Genomic DNA, 13858 nt, shown 5'->3' with positions numbered 1-13858 from the left:
GAGCTTGAGAAGCCAGTCTGGAGGAAACTGACCAAACTAAGTGTTGTACATAACAAAGAATTTGACTGGCCTTTGTCCCTGGTTCCTTATGGGGAGACTAAATCCTTGGAATTTCCCAAGTATTAGAAGTGATATTCATGGTGGGCCTTGATAATTTATGCCAAGGAGGTGACTCATGGTGGCCCCTAAATGGTTTCAGGACTGGGGCTGGCCAGTTATGGGAAGAGGGTTGGGGCTTTGAGCCATGGGGAGGGAGGTCCAGGAAGGGGGCCTGGAGATTGAGTTCAGCCTCCAGCCAATGATTTAATCACCCATGCCGACATAATGAAACCCCTATAACAACTCTGGACACAAAGCTCAAGGACACAAAGCTCAATGGAGCTTCCTGGTTGGTGAACTCATCAATGTGTCAGGAGGGTGATGTACCATGGTTCCACGAGGAGATAACACAGAAGCCCTGCATGCCGGCCCTTCTCAGACCTTGCCCTATGTGCCTCTTCATTTGGCTGGTCCTGCTGATTTGTATCTTCTCTATAAAACTGTAATCCTAAGAATAGCACTTTCCTGAGCTGTGTGTTCTGTGAGTAGTTCTAGTGAATTGTTGAAACTGAAGGGGGTTGTGGGATCCCCCAAACTGTACCCAGTGAATCAGAAGTGCCTGTGGCCTGGGACCCCTCTGAACTTGCAGCTGGCACCTGAACTAAGAGCAGTCTTGTTGGGGATTGTGCTCTTGAACTTGTGGGATCTGCGCTAACTACGGGTGCTTAGCACTAGAGCTGAATGGCAGCACTCCATTTGGGGTTTTTAACCGAACGCTGAATGAAGGAAGAACTCACCTTCCTCTCTGTAGCCTGCATCAGTTTCTGGACTTCCTCCTTAATCACCAGGTTCCCATTCTCAGATGTCCTTGGCCCCAGTTCCACTCCCAACATCCTACCTGGGGGACTCTGGCTTTCTGCTCCACCATTCCGACCAGCCAAGGGCAAGATGAAGACATCTTTATGAGATTAAGACCAACCTTGGGTGTCCTCCCAGGCTCAGTAAGGACCAAATTTCCTCAGAATTAGGGACAGTAATATGTATGTGTTTGGGAGGGCTTCCCTGGTGATGCAGTGGTTGAGAGTCCGCCTGCCGATGCAGGGGACACGGGTTCGTGCCCCGGTCCGGGAAGATCCCACATGCCACGGAGCGGCTGGGCCCGCATGGCCGCTGAGCCTGCGCGTCCGGAGCCTGTGCTCCGCAACGGGAGAGGCCACAACAGTGAGAGGCCCACGTACCGCAAAAAAAAAAACAAACAACAAAAAAAAAATATGTATGTGTTTGGGAAGTGGGGAGTTGTCTCAGTGTCATCTTTTTTCTTCCCTCGCATTCTTTCATCTCCTGAGCACAAGTCTGTCGTATGGACAGGACAAGTCTAGGAAGCAGGGGCTGTCAGGAGGAACCTCACACATCACTGAGCATAACCCTCTTATATACAGAGAGGTAAACCGAGCCTGTGAAAAGGAGTAACAGGGCTGGGGTGGGAACCTGAGCCCGCTGACTCGTAACCCAGGCTGCCTCCCCTTGATGGGGCACAGAGGCTCCTGCCCCTGTGGGCAGCCATTCTGAGTCTGTGCCCTGCCACAGATGTGCATGCAGAAGGCAGGGAGGCAAAAGAAGGAAAATCGAGTAAGCCCACAGGCCGGGGAAGACAATTCCCAGCCAGGCCCGTCCACAGCCGTCATCAGCGAGGACCTCAGAAGCCAAGAGGTCACGTCGGCAGGGGGTGGCAAGGCCAGATGTCAATCTCTAGGTGTAGAGACAGGCCCCAAACACCCCTGAGCTCACTTATAACCCATTAGACATCTTTCACCCATGATTTTCAACATTGCATCTCAACAGGAAACACACCCCCCTCATTTATTGGAGCCCAATTCATCCTTCAAAGGCTTCTCAGTGGGCCCACCCCTCCCATCGTTGCCATCAGAATGAACCGATCCTTATTCTACGCTCCCACAGTCCCTTGCTCATCCACAGACTCTTAGGCCATGAGTCCTACACATCTAGTATCCCTATGTGCCCAGACCAGCACCTGCAGAGACCTAGTGCTCAGAAAATGTTAACTAGGGACTTCCCTGGTGGCGCAGTGGTTAAGAGTCTGCCTGCCAACTCAGGGGACACGGGTCCGGGAAGATCCCACGTGCCGTGGAGCAACTAGACCCGTGCGCCACAACTACTGAGCCTGCACTCTGGAGCCCACGAGCCACAACTACCGAAGCCCACGTGCCTAGAGCCAGTGCTCTGCAACAAGAGAAGCCTGCGCACCGCAACGAAGAGTAGCCCCCTCTTGCTGCAACTAGAGAAAGCCCAAGCGCAGCAACGAAGACCCAAAACCTCCAAAAATAAATAAACAAATAAATAAATTTATTTTTTAAAAAATTTGACTACCCTCAAGGAATGTACACTGCTACAATTATAAATTAATGTACAATAGTATGTTAAAGTTTTATATTAGTATTACTGGGATGGGGCTGGAAAAAAAAAAGAAAGAAAATGTTAACTAAATGCCTGCCTGACTGAATCTATTATTATAAACTCAAGGAGAAAAGACTGAATTCAACTCAATGCAAGCATTGGCTGAGAGCCTGCCATGTGCTGTGCACAGTGCCAAGTGCTTAGTATACAGACCCCTGTCATCAAGGGGCTCACAGCCTACTGAAAAGTCACAGAAGTAAATTATTATGATAATTATGATATACATGTATCACAGAATTTATTATATAAGTAATGCAGTATGGTGCCTGGTGTGGTAACAATGTCATGTGCCAACTGAAATAAGCAGTCCAGGACTTCCCTGGTGGCGCAGTGGTTAAGAATCCGCCTACCATTGCAGGGGACACGGGTTCGAGCCCTGGTCTGGGAAGATCCCACATGCTGCGGAGCAACTAAGCCCGTGCGCCACAACTACTGAGCCTGCGCTCTGGAGTCCACGAGCCAGAACTACTGAAGCCCGCACGCCTAGAGCCTGTGCTCCGCAACAAGAGAAGCTACTGCAATGAGAAGCCTGCGCACTGCAACGAAGAGTAGCCCCCGCTCGCCACAACTAAAGAAAGCCTGTACACAGCAACGAAGACCCAATGCAGCCAAAAATAATAAATAAGTAAATTTTTTAAAAAAATTCAGGGAGTAAAGGAAACCTCCTTGCAGTGGGGGAAATGCACCCAGGTAATGCACTGCATGCAGAGGTATCACTATTACTTAAATTTTCATTGGAAAAAAAAAGAAAAACAAAAATTATCATTGGGGGTGGCATGGGATGAAGTGTAGGGTACTGCATTGCTGGGGTGGGGAGATGGGAGATGGAATGGCTGTGGCCCTTCTTCACTACGGTGGGGAGTCATTTGACTTCTGAGGCCTCCGGGCACATGTGCAGGGGAATGGAGAACTGGGAGTTACCAGTGCCTGATGAGGAACGTGAGTGAGCAATTAGGACTCCTTGATGGGACCCTGAAGGAGTCCCTCACCTCCTACAGAGAGGGTTCATATGGCTGACTCAATACTCAGCCCTCTAGGGAATTCCTGGTGGTCCAGTGGTTGGGACTCCGAGCCTTCTCTGTCAATCAGGGAACTAAGACCCCACAAGCCACAGAGCCTGGCCAAACAGAACAAAGTAAAACAAAAAAACCTCAGCCCTCTAGGTCTCCTATGTTAAGGCGAAGGCATTGATGGGGAAGGGGTGGGACCCTGAGATGGGGACATTTGTACAGACATGGATAAGGCTAATTCTGAACTCCTAAATTATTTTGAAGTGTCTTGTCTGTAGAGACAATCTCCTCTTGTCGTGATCCTGTCTCCTGGGACATCAGCCTCAGAACCCTTCCTGCCTCCATCCCTCCTGGCCCCAGGCCCTTCATGAGTTAGATCCCAGTACAGCCTGGGTGGAGAAGCACAAGACCCACGCTAAGAGGAGAATGCCCCCAGACGGAAAGAGTCACAGGCCCTAGCAAACTGCCTTGGCAGGAGCCCCAGGAGCATGTGTGGAAGAGGGTTCAAAGGGAAACACACTCAGGAGCGTGGAATGGAAGATCCAGTTTGGCCAAACTCATGGCCACGGATGCTCATCCAGGATTTGGGACTTCACGTATTGGCTTGAGCACCTGGGAGAGGAATTCATAGCCTGCTAGCTTGCTTAACTGAAGCCTGGACTTAATGGTAACCTAGAGTTCATAAACTTGAAATGCCAGAATTTCCCTGGCACACTATAGAGGAAGGAATCCAAAATCTCAGAGAGATGGGAATGCTGGGTTGGATTTATTATGTGCAATCTGCTTAGCCACCCCTAGCCATGTATTTTAAGGGAGTCTGGAAAACACTCCCTTCACCAACGCATTAAGAAATGCATTGGTAAGGGCCACCAGAATCCTTGGCTAGCTCTGACGGCTGTCCTCTGTAGGCTGGAGATGCTAATGGGGGACTGGATACTGAAACTTAATTCCTCGATCTTGATGAGAATAAGGGTATCCTGGTGCGGTAAAGAGCAGATGGTAGTACTTAACAGCCAAAGGCAAGGTAACTACGATGACCCAGAATAAAGCGTGGGAAAGAATGCTCATCAGGTGGACAAAGTGACAGGCGCTGGACCGCAGTCAGCCGTTTCCCCCAGGCACTCCAGGGCTTGTTCAGTGGACCCATGATGGCAGGGATGGAAGCTGTGCTTTGGCTTAATAACATGGTCTTCCCCTCTCTGAGGCTAATCTGGCGGTAGCCAGTGCTGATTGACCATCCTACTTACAGCCTGATTGGGTACCATTCTCACCTGGTGTAGACTGATTTGACTGCCCCCCCCCCCAGTGTGGATGGACTGTGCTTTATCCTCAAGAGAACAGACACAGGGGACTTCCCTGGTGGTCCAGTGGTTAAGACTCCACGCTTCCAATGCACAGGGCATGGGACTGGTTCCTGGTCAAGGAACTAAGATCCCACATGCCGCTAGGTGCAGCCAATAAATAAATAAATACATACATACATACATATATAAAATAACGTATATAAAAGAAGAGAGAACAGACACATATTCTAGGTATGAATTCACTGCTGCCTACAGTACTTCTGTCAGTGCCACCATTTATGGACGTACAGAATACCTTATCCGTCACCATGGCATGCCACATAACATGGCCTCCAATGTGGGTACATATTTTATAGCCAAGGAAATGGACAAATGAGCTCACACCCAAGGCATCCACTGGTCTTACCATGTGCCCCATGACCCAGGAGCAGCTGGCTTGACAGAATGGAGGATTGGCCAGCTAAAGGCACAGTTAGAGCAGAGCTAAGAAACTACACCCTACAAGGTGGAAGCGTTATCCTACAGGATGCGGTGTATTCTTTAAACCAAAACCAGAATCGTATTATATGTAACTGAGAGGTGGGGGTAGCAGCAGCCTTTTCGCTACTATAGCTAAAGTCTGTAAACTACTGGAAGAACTTTTGCTACCCATCCCCAGAACCTTGTCCTCAGGGAGTCTGGCGATCCTTAGCATTCGAGGGAGAAACATTTGCACTGTGGAATGATCACAGTATTGATGACTTGGAAGCTGAGATGGCCCTGGCCATTTTGGTTTCTCATGCTACTGAACCAACAGGCAGAGAAAGGGGTTACTGTAATGCCTGGGTTGACTAATCCCAATTACCAGAGAAAATAAGCTTGCTACCACGTAACAGAGGTAGGCACTAGAACTGGAACCCAGGGGATTCACAAAGTGCCTCTTAATAATCCTCTGCTCGGTTGTCCTGGTTAGCAGAAAACTTCAGCAACCCACAGTGTCAAGACTACCAAGGACTCAGACCCCACAGGAATAAAGGTTTGAGTCACCACCAGGTAAAGAACCCAGTCCCTGGTGGTGCAATGGTTGAGAATCCACTCACCAATGCAGGGGACACAGGTTTGAGCCCTCTTCTGGGAAGATCCCACGTGCTGCGGAGCAACTAAGCCCGTGGGCCACAACTACTGAGCCTGCACTCTAGAGTGCGCGAGCCACAACTACTGAAGCCCGCACGCCTAGAGCCCGTGCTCTGCAACAAGAGAAGCCACCACAATGAGAAGCCCTCGCACCCACTCACTGCAACTAGAGAAAGCTCGCATGCAGCAACAAAGACCCAACGCAGCCAAAAATTTAATTAATTAATTAATTGATCGATTAAAAAAAAAAAAACTGCCCAGCCAAGGTGCTGGTAAAGGATAAGAAGAATACATCATTGGAGGAAAAAGTGGGCAGCTCTGAATATGAACTTAGGCCTCATAACCCCCACTGTCCCCTGCTAACTTATGGGAGCTAATATTTTAGGTCTCAGTGGACATATGACATCACCTCCCGATGATATAGTAGCCAATGTGACCCAGTGTGTCCTCTGTGCTGGGGACATGGGTTTTTCTTCTGGAAAAGGCTAAGAGGAGCTTCCTGCGGATGCTCCAGATTCCCCCTCCCCACCTCCCCCCACAGCCCTGTGCCCCGGAAAGCTGAGCGGCATCAGAGGACTCCCACACCCCGCCACTTGGATTCAGCCAGTGAGGGACCAGTCGGGGGTCTGAAGATGGGAGGATAGTGAAGACAGGGAATTTATTCGCGGCTTCCTTCCCTGCAGAATCAACACTACCTACGATGATTGAAGGTCACAGCTATTGTCAGGCACCCTCTCCACACAGCTCTCTCTGGCTCAGGGTTCCTGTCATCTGCTCCCTCCCGTCGTCAGACCTCAGGTGCTGACACCCCACTATTACTAACCATGAGATACTGCAGCAGCCCCAGCGATTTCTCCATACCCCACCCACACCTTTATAAACAATCACTTTATTAAACTCTCTTCAAAATTACCCATCAGTGTTCCTGCTAGGACCCTGGCACATAGAGCATGTATTTTAATTAGGATTAGTTTTGGCAATGAGCAACAGAAAACCTAAAATAACAATAGTGTACACAAGATAAGTTTGTCTTTCTTATATAAATTAAACTTGGTGTTAAGCAACCCAAAGCTGGTATGGTAGCTCCATGAAGATCAGATCATACTATTTCTTGTATCCTTTAAAAATTAACATCATAACAAAAGCTTTCCAATAGCATTACAAACTCTTTAGAAAGAATCAAGACTTGGCTCAAGTACCATCTTCTAAAGCACTTGTCCTGATGCTCATTCCAGCTCTAGAAGAATAATCTCCCTCTCTCAGAACCCCAGTTTCTACCCCTAAACACACACACGCACGCACGCACGCACTTCAGTCACGGCATCTGTCACACTAGAGTCCCTTATCTGTTTATGAGTCTGTCTCCTTCTTTGACTGAAGGGAGCTTCTCTTTTTGTCTTATTATCTCCAACCCCAATCTGTGGCATAAAACAGAGACCAATAAATGGGTCTGAATGAAAGGACATTTTAAGGCCTACAAAATATTTCATCATGTAGACTCACCCTAGATTGTTCCTTTATTACTTTAACATTGAACATTTAGGGGATTTTAGTTTTTCATTTTAAATATTATTGTAGGATTTTCATTTGATCAATGGAATAGGTGCCCCTGGAAGAGACTTATACTTGCTATTTCATCAGACACAGGCATGCTGACCCCGTTTGCCCCTCTGGCTACAGTCTAATCAGATAGGTCAGATTTACACTCAGTAATTATCTGGTAATATCAGCAATCTTCTCTAAGAAGCCCTTCTACTTTTCCTTAATTTTCTCTTTCACATTCTATGTGGCTCATCTCAGTTTAACCACAGCCCTGGTTTTCTACCTGTGCATGTGAAAAAAGAGAGAAGAGGGATAATCTGCTGTGTACCAGGTACTCAGGTGTGCCCTCATATTTAATTGAATTCTCCCCAAAAGCTTGTGAAGAGTTTTGGAGAGACAGACCTGTAAACACAACCCTGTAATGAACGCACAGTTCCACCACTTGCCTGCTAGAGAATCTTCCTCGAAGTAACTTCGTTTTGCAGAGCCTCTGTTTCCTCGACTGCAAAACCGGGATGAAAATACCTGATGTGTGGTTGTGAGGATTAAATGAGATGTCTGTGAACATGGCCTGGCTCTAGGTAGCGGGTCTGCAAATGACAGGTTCCGTCCCGAGTGAGGAGCTCAGAGCAGGGTTTCAGCTCGGGGATCTAAAGCCAGCATGTCGGGGCATCCTCACCGCCCTGGGGGAGGGCATCTTTAGGACCAGCAAGACTGTGGGGTAGGGGGAGATTCCTGGGGCTCCTGGAAGGAGGGAATCGTTGTAAGAGAGGGCAAAGAAAGCTTCCAGGCCGACCTGTGTCTAGGGAGCTGGGAGTGGGCCAGGGGAAGGGTAGCTGTCTCAGCGCGAGGGGGCCCAAGCGGGCAGCCGGCGAGGCAGGCGGCTGGCTGCGCGGGGTGGGGGTCTTCGGCTTTCTCGTCCTGGGAAGATCTTGAAACTCAAAAAAACGAAGCAAGCCGGAGGGCTCTTCCCCATCTGTATTGTGGTAACTGAGCCCGAGCTAGCACCTCCCCAGGCTGGAAGGCGGGAGAGTCGTTAGGGACACCTGCCTCTCTCCCTCCCCCGCCCGGCGGGAACCCACCGAGACTGCGCGCACCTGGGCACCCGCTGCGCCTGGGAACACTTGGCGCCGGAGGCCGCCAGGCTACCCCGCGGGAAAAGGGGCGGGAGCGCAGCCCTGGCTGCAGGGAGTCCCTTAGGACACCGGAGAGTGCTATTGACATGATTATTAAAATAACCATCCAGAAGGAAACGGAGTGAGGCTGGCACCAAAATAAAGAAATCCGGGAGCCAGGAAGAAGTAAATCCGCCAATGTAAAAGACATTAACACGTAATAGAGAATGTTTTGCAAATAGTGGGGACAGAAAGGATTATTTATGAATAATCCTGGGATAACTGATTAGCTCTTTGGGGAAAAAAAAGAAATTTAGATGCACATCTTCTATAATACACGAAAATTAATTCAATTCCTGATGGAGTTAAATTGGGGGCGGGAGATTAAACTACAAGTGCACAGAAAGACAATAGAAGTAGGAATGTATCCATCCTTTGGAGGAGAGAGGACTTTCTAGGCTTGAAGGAATGAGATAAATCCCGATAGGGAAGATGGACATGTTGGTTCATACAAAACAAAACAAAAACAAAAAAACTGTAGGCTTAAAAAAAAAGTGAAATTAGAAGTAGTCAGTGAGGAGCTTCCCTGGTGGCGCAGTGGTTAAGAATTCGCCTGCCAAAGCAGGGGACGGGTTCAAGCCCTGGTCCAGGAAGACCTTAACATGCTGCGGAGCAACTAAGCCCATGCACCACAACTACTGAGCCCTGTCGCCTAGAGCCGGTGCTCCACAACAAGAGAAGCCACCGCAATGAGAAGCCTGGCACCACAGCGAATACCCAGCACAGCCAAAAATCAAATTAAATTTTTAAAAATACATTAAAAAAAAAAAGGCTGGGGCTTCCCTGGTGGCGCAGTGGTTAAGAATCTGCCTGCCAATGCAGGGGACACGGGTTCGAGCCCTGGTCCGGGAAGATCCCACATGCTGTGGAGCAACTAAGCCCGTGCACCACAACTACTGAGCCTGTGCTCTAGAGCCCGCGAGCCACAACTACTGAGCCCGCGTGTCACAACTACTGAAGCCCGTGCACCTAGAGGCCGTGCTCCACAACAAGAGAAGCCACCGCAATGAGAAGCCCGCGCACCGCAAGGAAGAGTAGCCCCCTCCTCCCCACCTTGCTGCAACTAGAGAAAGCCAATGCGCAGCAACGAAGACCCAACACAGCCAAAAATAAGTAAATAAATAAATTAAAAAAAAAAAACTAGTAAGACACTAAGACTACAAGCAGACAACAGACAATACAGTGAAGGAAACAAGTAAGATGGGAAAATAATGTTATCAGAGAAATGAATACCATCTTAAGTGAAGAAATTAAGATTTTTAATTTTTAATTTTATGTTTTAAAGAAATGTTAAATGCTGATGGGGATGAAGTGGACCTTTCATACACTGTGGTGGTTTTATACTAACATAAATTAGTACAACAGGTGTATCAGGGAGACTTAAAACACAGAGGCCTCTGATGCTCAATCATTAGGGAAATGCAAATTGAAACCACCATGAGATAACACTTCACACTATCAATTATGATGGCCACTATCAAAATTAAAATTAAATTACCATATGATCCAGCAATTCCACTTTTGGGTATACACACAAAAGAATTGAAAGTACGATCTTTTTGTTTATTTCTTTGTTTTTGTCCATGCCACGTGGCTTGCTGGGATCGTAGTTTCCTGACCACGGATTGAACCTGGGTCCAGTGAGTGAAAGCACGGAGTCCTAACCACTGCACTGCCAGTGAATTCCCTGAAAGTAGGGTCTTTTTTGCGGTAGGCGGGTCTCTCACTGTTGTGGCCTCTCCCGTTGCGGAGCACAGGCTCCGGACGCGCAGGCTCAGCAGCCATGGCTCACGGACCTAGCCGCTCCGCGGCATGAGGGATCTTCCCCGACCAGGGCACGAACCCGTGTCCCCTGCATCGGCAGGCGGACTCTCAACCACTGCGCCGCCAGGGAAGCCCTGAAAGTAGGATCTTGAAGAGAGTTTTGTATGCCCATGTTCACAACAGTTAAAACGGAAACAAACGTTGAGGGATGTCCACTGAGAGATGAATAGATAAGAAGCAAAATGTAGAATGTACATACAGTGGACTATTATTCAGCCTTTAAAAAAACAATTTTTTAAAAATTTTTAATTTATTTTATTTATTTAATTTTGGCTGCATTAGGTCTTCGTTGATGTGCGCGGACTTTAGTTGCCGTGAGCTGGGGCTACCCTTCGTTGCAGTGCGCGGGCTTCTCATTGCGGTGGCTTCTCTTGTGGAGCACGGGCTCTAGAGCACAGGCTCAGTAGTTGTGGTGCACGGCCTTAGTTGCTCCGCGGCACGTGCGATCTTCTCGGACCAGGGCTCAAACCCGTGTCCCCTGCATTGGCAGGCGGATTCTTAACCACTGTGCCACCAGGCAAGCCCCAGCCTTTTTATTTTAATGTATTTTTATTTTATTTTATTTTTGGCTGCGTTGGGTCTTCACTGCGGTGCGCAGGCTTCTCATTGTGGTGGCTTTTCTTGTTGTAGAGCACCGGCTCTAGGTGACAGGGCGCAGTAGTTGTGGTGCATGGGCTTAATTGCTCCGCAGCATGTGAGATCTTCCCGGACCAGAGCTCAAACCCGTGTGCCGTGCATTGGCAGAGGAATTCTTAACCACTTTGCCATCAGGGAGGTCCCTATTCAGCCTTTAAAAAGGAGGGAGGTTCTCACAAGTTACAACATGGATGATGAACTTTGAGGATATAGTGCTAAATGAAATAAGCCAAGCGCAAAAGACAAATACTGTATGATTCCACTTTAATGATGTAATCAAAATTACGGAAACAGAAAGTAGAATTGTGGTTGCCTGGGGCTGAAGGGAGGAGAAATGGAGTGTTTAGTTTTGCAAGAATTCTGGAGATGGATGGTGGTGGTGGTTGCACAAGAATGTGGATGTACTTAATGCCACTGAACTTGAAATGGTTAAGATGGTAAATTTTGTTATATGTGCTTTACTACAATTTAAAATTTTTTAAGTTAAACAAATCCCCCCCGCAAATCACAGAGGCCTTTAAGCCAATTTTAAGGAAATAAGTATGAATTTGGAAAATACTTTATGACCAAAGATATTTATTGCCCCAAACTGGAAAACCCAAATGTCTGAAAGTAAAGGAATAGCTAAATAAACTATAGTACATCTGTAGTTCTATGTTTTAATAATGTTTATTTTCCTGATTTTAAAAATAATACAGATTCATCATAGAAAATTCATCATAGAAAATTTAATAAATGAACAATTATAAAGATGAAAATAAAAACTATCCAAAAGCCTAACATGCAGAGATAGCCATTGTTAACATCTGGTCTGCATCCTTCTAGGAACAGTTATATATTTCTTATACAAAATTGGGTATATATTGTCCATTTAAATTTGCATCCTGTTTGTTTAGACTTTCTGTGTATGTAATTATGTATACACATATATAAAGAAAGGGAGAACATTTATTGACTTCTTACTATGTATAGAGAATAATGCTAGAGCTGCTTCAGGGTGATCTTGTTAAATATCACAGAACCCCTTTGAGGTATTATCATTCCCATTGTACAGATGAGGAAATGGAGGATTAGGGAAGTAAGTAATTTGGTGAAAGTCACACAACTGCTGAATGATATAGTCAGGATTGAAAGCCAGGTATTCTGGCTTCACAGCCCACACTCTGAACCAAACTCTATTCTATATCCCAAGTCATTAAACATTCTTTTGAAAACATGTCTTTAAAAGCTGCTGCATAGGGACTTCCCTGGTGATCCAGTGGTTAAGACTGTGCTCCCAATACAGGGGGCCCAGGCTTGATCCCTGGGCAAGGAGCTAGATCCCGCATGCCGCAACTAAGAGCCCACGCAGCCAAATAAATATTTTTTTAAAAAGTTGCTGCATGGGGACTTCCCTGGTGGCGCAGGGGTTAAGAATCCGCCTGCCAATGCAGGGGACACAGGTTCGAGCCCTGGTCCGAAAAGATCGCACATGCCGTGGAGCAACTAAGCCTGTGTGCCACAACTACTGAAGCCCACGCACCTAGAGCCAGTGCTCTGCAACAAGAGAAGCCACTGCAATGAGAAGCATTCGCACCGCAACAAAGAGTAGGCCCCACTCACCGCAACAAAAGAAAGCCAGCGTACCGCAAGGTAGACCAACACAGCCCAAAATAAATAAATTAATTAATTAAAAAAAAAGCTGCTGCATAATATTCACTAATATAAATACACCAAACATCATTGAACCGTCTCCTAGCATTGAACAATTAGGTTGTTTCCAATTTCTCTTGGTTTTTTAATATAATACTTCAAAGAATATTTTTGTGCATAAATCTTTGTCTTATAATGACTGAATCTCTTATTATTCCCTTAGGGTATATACTTAGATGTAAAGTTTCCGGGTCAAAATAACAGCTACAGATAAAGTTTAGTGGAGTCACTGAAAATAGAATTTATAAAGTTTTTTGCGGGGAGGGGGCCATACCCTGCGGGAACTTAGTTCCCCAACCAGGGACTAAACCCAGGCCCATGGCAGTGAAAGCGCCAAGTCCTAACCACTGGACCACCAGGGAATTCCCTAAAACGTTTATTTTTAAGAAGAGGTTTGATATGACAGGGCAGGGAGTATGTGGGAAATCTCTGAAATTTCTGGTCACTTTTGCTATAAACCTGAAATGGCGCTAAAAAATAAATTCTATTTAAAAGGGTTGTAACTACATGGAAGTAAGTTTATTGGGCTTTTTGGCTATAGTAAGGCCAGCCATCAGAAAACAGTTCAAGCCCTGGCTCTGCCACCTGCCAGCTGTGTGGCCTTGGGAAGGTCACTCAATCTCTCTGAGCCTCAGTTGCCTCACCTGTGAAATGGAACTCACAGTTGTTGGCTGGATGGAATGAAGTGCTGTATGTTAAGCCCCTGACCTACCGTCAAGTGCTCTGGATCCTGTAGATGGCAGGGGCAGTGACTGGGAAAAGGCTTTGCACACTGTGAAGTGCTCTTCAGATGGGAGGGGGTGTGGCATCTGACTCCTGGTGTGGTAGTGGCACTCTGAGTTCCCTGGACCCGTGAGAGAGTGAGAGAATGCTGGGTTTGGGGGCCAGGGTGAAGGTGGGAGGGGCCCTTCACCTGGGGAAACGGCTCCGTGGTGGAGCAGCTGAGATGCAGCTGGGCCTGTGGCCTGCGAGGCAGTCCTGTGGCCGCCTCCTCCCCCAGCCCACAGCCCAGGTCTGCAGCTGGGTCCTGCCTCCTCTCAGGTGGGCC

Source organism: Tursiops truncatus, chromosome 10, assembly GCF_011762595.2.
Source record: "Tursiops truncatus isolate mTurTru1 chromosome 10, mTurTru1.mat.Y, whole genome shotgun sequence".
NCBI lineage: Eukaryota > Metazoa > Chordata > Mammalia > Artiodactyla > Delphinidae > Tursiops > Tursiops truncatus.
This window is presented reverse-complemented; position numbering follows the sequence as displayed.